The sequence below is a fragment of the Aotus nancymaae genome, unplaced genomic scaffold (genome assembly GCF_030222135.1).
Source record: "Aotus nancymaae isolate 86718 unplaced genomic scaffold, 86718_ANA_hifiasm-v0.15.2.pri h1tg000040l, whole genome shotgun sequence".
NCBI classification, from domain to species: domain Eukaryota; kingdom Metazoa; phylum Chordata; class Mammalia; order Primates; family Aotidae; genus Aotus; species Aotus nancymaae.
The window spans coordinates 125587766-125592424 of record NW_026988454.1 but is presented as its reverse complement, the minus strand read 5'-3'; the positions used below and the strand labels follow the sequence as shown (position 1 = coordinate 125592424).

Here is a 4659-nt window from a genome sequence, read left to right as displayed (position 1 = left end):
TGACCTCGTGATCTGCCCGCCTCGGCCTCCCAAAGTGCTGGGATTACAGGCCTGGGCCACTGCACCCAGTCTATCTGGGATCTTTCAAAAATGCCAAAGCCCAGACCAACTGCATCATGTCTCTGGGGATGGGACCCGGGCTTCCGTATTTGTGAAACTCCCCAGGTGGTCCCAAGAAGCTTGGGAACCACTAGGAGGGGATTCACACCTTCTCAAAGCCCTTTCAGACCCACTTTCCCATTTGAACCTCACATTAAACCTGCTTGTTTCACAGGGCAGGGTTTTGCCAAAAACTAGATACATATGTGTGTATGTACATATATATTTATCAGATTATGAAAGCATAATGTGTATTCCCTGCAGAAATTTTAGAAATACATTTTAAAGAAGAAAATGAAAATTACCCGAGTCTTACCACTTATGACAGTTACTATTGACATCTGTTTTATTTCTTTTATTTCCTTGCTTTCTTACAGCTGAGGAAATTGAGGTAGAGAAACATTAAGTAACTCTCCCAGGGGCCAGATGCAGTGGGTCACGCCTGTAATCCCAGCACTTTGGGAGGCCGAGGCATGAGAATTGCTTGAACCCGGGAGGTGGAGGTTGCAGTGAGTCAAGATCATGCCCTAGCCTGGGTGATAGAATGAGACTCCATCTCTAAATAAATAAATAAATAAATAAATAAATAGCTCTCCCGGTACTGAAGCTAGTAAGTAGCAGAGGCAGGATTTGAACCCAGGGTACAGATGGAGTCCGTGTCCTGGGTTCAAATGAGGTTTGCAGGGACTAGTGTGTGCCGAGATTAAGCACGTATCCGGGCCCACTACATGCAGGGGTCTGTGAAAACAGGAGGCTCAGCAGGAACGGGGAAGGCGGCCTTTGGTATTGGCTGGTTTCTACTTTGCCCTTGTGTATCTGAAACAGGAGAATGCAGCCAAATGCCACGTTCATCACCCAGCTCACGGCCACACCTGAGTGACTGCTCCGACTCATCTTTGCTGGGGTCTGTGGCCCTGTCCTGCTGGTGGGGCTGGCAGCTAATGGGCTCATGCTGCTGGCGGTGGACTGGGGCCCGGGCATCCCCCACCCACTCCACACCCTGACCCACAGCCTCATGATGAACATCACACTCTCTGACCTGCTCTTCGTGGCCTGTGTGGTGCCCGTGCTGCTGCTGAGCTTCCTGCAGCACGACTGGTGGCTGGGCCCTGCCATCTGCATTAGCCAGGCCATCAACACAGCCACCATGTTCTGCACCTTCTACAGCATGGTGGCCACAGCTCTTCTGTGCCACATGGCTGTGGCCCGGCCTAACGTGGCCTTCCCAGCCAGCTGGGGCACCCGCTTACTGCTCTGTGGGGCCGTGTGGGCCCTGGGCCTTACTGCATCCCTGCCCAACTGGCTGTTCCAGCAGGTGGCAGTGGAGGAGGAGACAGCGGGGGGCTCCTGAGACCTGGGCCTGCCTCTTGCTCCTGAGCCCTGCTGGGACCTCCTGCTACTTCAGCCTGCTGGGAGCCCTGGCCTTCCTGCCATGCATGCTGGGGCTGGGCTGCTCTTTCAGCCACGTGGGCTGGCTCCTGTGGACACAGCCCTGAGGCCCTGTGCGGGAGAGCATCCAGGAGCACCAAGAGAACACAGGGCTCATCCTTGTGGTGCTGGTGGTTTTTGTGCTGATGTGGGGGCCCTGCTGATGTGGGTGCTGGGCTACGTGGCAGCCATGGACCACCTGCCTGCCTCACCAGCTGCCTTTGTGGCCTCCAGCCTCTGCACCATCCTGGCCTACTCCAATTGCGCTGTCAGCCCTATCCTCTACTTCTACCTCTCCTGCCCCTTCCGGGCACGACTCAGGGACCTCTTCTGCAGGCTGATGATGGCCAGGCAGCCCAGAGGTGTGGGAGTGGTGGCCTCAGTTATGGCGACTGTCCAGCCTGGCCATGACAGGGCCCCAGGAGGCCTGTGGGGCCTGGGGGGGGGGGTCTAAGAGTATAGGCTAATAGAGGGGCTGAGATTCAAGGGAGATGAGAAGACCCTTAGGGACCTGAGAGCCCACCCCCTCTATTTTATCAGTGGAGAGACTGAGATCCAGAGGGCAGATGGCCCAACCAAGGTCACAAAGCAACGAAATGGCTCAGCTAGAGCTCACATCTCTAGGTAACTGGGTGGATCTTCCAATTCCACCTTCAGGCTCAGACACCTGTAGGCTCCACTGCTCTCTAATTGTGTGATCTTGAGCAAGGAAAGCCCTTATGCGCTGTGTCTCAGTGTTCTCATCTGGAAAATGGGATGATGAGAGTACGTACTTTTCTCACAGGGTTGTTATGAAGATGAATTGGCTAAACACATGTCTTAGAAGGATGCTTAGTAAGTGCATATGCATGCTGGTCATTGCTACTATTATTATTTTTATTCAGGGGCATTTGAGGTGAGTGGACAAGAGGAGGGCAGAGGGGCTTTACTTCTCCCCAGAGCCCAATTCGAGGTCCCATCTTTCCCACCCTCCATGCCCTCCCTCCGGCCTGCTCAAGGAAGGCCTCAGGCTTCTGTGTTGGCCTGGAAACCTGGGAGATTGTCTCTACTGAAATTCCCAAGACAACTTGGTGTGTGTTTTGCTTGGCGATGTGTTTTGTTGGTGATGGTGTTACCAGTGAAACACACACACACACACACACACACACACACACACACACACACCCATCCTACTCTGTGGTACAAAGCTTGAGAAACATTGGGTTGAACCAAATCAAACTGGTCTCTTTGCTGTAGGACTTTTCAGAGACTTGAATACCCAAAAGGCCACTGAGACTCTCAGAGAGGGGCTCATGGCAGGCAGGTTCCCTAACTCCATGCCAGGGAACCAGCGATCTGTGGCACACACCTAGATGCAGCAGTGCCAGGCACGGGAAAGATGCTCTTGGTGTCCCATCCTGCCCCTGGCAGTGGCTCTATGCCTCAGTCCCCCTGCCGGGCAGGCACCCTCTCCTGACACTTTCCCACGGCGCCTGTGGTGAGGTGACAGGAGCTGCCGGTTATGGGAACTTCCCTCCTTCCAAGCTGTGACCCCACCCTGTTCCCACTCAAAGCGTATCAGAATGTAAGTCACAGGGGCATGTAATTATAGGGACAGCCGTGAATCAGCACCCATTTACTACAAAATCATCAGGAGGAGACAGGTCCCAAACTTCGGTCTAATTAGTTCTAAATTTCATGTGATGTCCAGGGTGGGAATGGCCGCCTGGAGGGCTAATCTGGGAACAAACCTGCCTGGAGAAGGGAGAAATCCCCTTTTGCTGTGATCCTGGTCCCTGAGGGCCACAGGGATTGATACGTGAAGAGGGACAAGAGGAAAGCAGTGTTTCTTGGGCACCTACGATGCAGTGGGTCCTGGGTGTATGTCACATCCGTCACGTGCAACCATCTGTACTCATCACTCTGGTCAAGCGATGACCCTGCAAGGGCAGGGGTGGTGGTGACGACCCCATTGTGCAGGGGCTGCAGGACTCCTCATGGCACAGTTACTCTGGTGGCCACAGATCACTCAGCCCCTCCTGATGGCTTGGCATCAGTGCCCAATTGTTGTAGGCTTTCCTCGCTCACTGCCCCTGAGCAGGGGCACCCCCAAGAGTGCAGTTCTGTGTGCGCGTCTCCAGCCTCGTCTCCGATACCTGAGTGGGGCCTGGCACTGATATTTGGTGAATACTTGTTGGGGGATGAGTGAACGAGCGATCAAATGCAATAAAGCAATCCATTTATTTTAGAGGAGATTCTGATGACTTCTCTCACCTCCTCAATGGCTTCTCATTTCACTCAGTAAATGCCAAAGGCCTCATCATGGCCTAACGGCCCATGGATTCTGGCTTCTTCACTCTCCAACCCTATCTCTAGCACTTTCACTTCCTGCGCTCAGCTCCAGCCACACCGGCCTCGCCCTCCTGCAAACACACCATTGGGCATGCTCCTACCACAAGGCCTTTGCACCTGCTGGTCCCTCTACTTAGAGCCCCATTCCCCCAGATTATCAGCGGGGCTCCCTGTCTCACTTCCTGGGGGCTCACCTCAACCATGATCTCCTCAGAGAGGCCCTCTCCCACCACCTTATCTAAAATATCACCCTCCTTCTCCCTCACGTCTCTCTCTCTTTTTTTTTTTTTTTGAGATAGTCTTGCTCTGTCGCCCAGGCTAGAGTGCAGTGGTATGATCTCAGTTCACTGCAACCTCCGCCTCCTGGGTTCAAGCTATTCTCCTGCCTCAGCCTCCCAAGTAGCTGGGACTACAGGTGCCTCCCACCACACCTGGCTGATTTTTCTATTTTTATTAGAGACAGGGATTCACCATGTTGGTCAGGATGTCTCGATCTCTTGACCTTGTGATCCAGCCACCTTGGCCTCCCAAAGTGCTGGGATTACAGGCGTAAGCCACCGTACCCAGCCCAATGTCTCTTTAGAACTCTTGCCGCCACCTGAAATTATGTGATTAGCCTATTTGTTTATATGTCCACTGTGTTTCTCCCATATTATTTATGCGTGTGTTGTAAGCTCCATGCAGGGACAGGGCCTGTGTTTTGTTCACGGCTGCATCCTCCATGCCTAGCACAGAGTGTGGCACGTGGCCTTTGCTTGTAAATCCCGCTGAACCGCAGAATTGAAGGAAGCCACAGAGGAG

At 53.4% G+C, this 4659-nt stretch overlaps 1 pseudogene; it reads left to right on the top strand.

Annotated features, from left to right (window-relative positions):
• The first annotated feature begins 928 nt into the window (after nucleotides 1–928).
• LOC105725319 (pyroglutamylated RF-amide peptide receptor-like) lies at nucleotides 929–1691 on the top strand (annotated as a pseudogene).
• Nucleotides 1692–4659: the final 2968 nt, after the last annotated feature.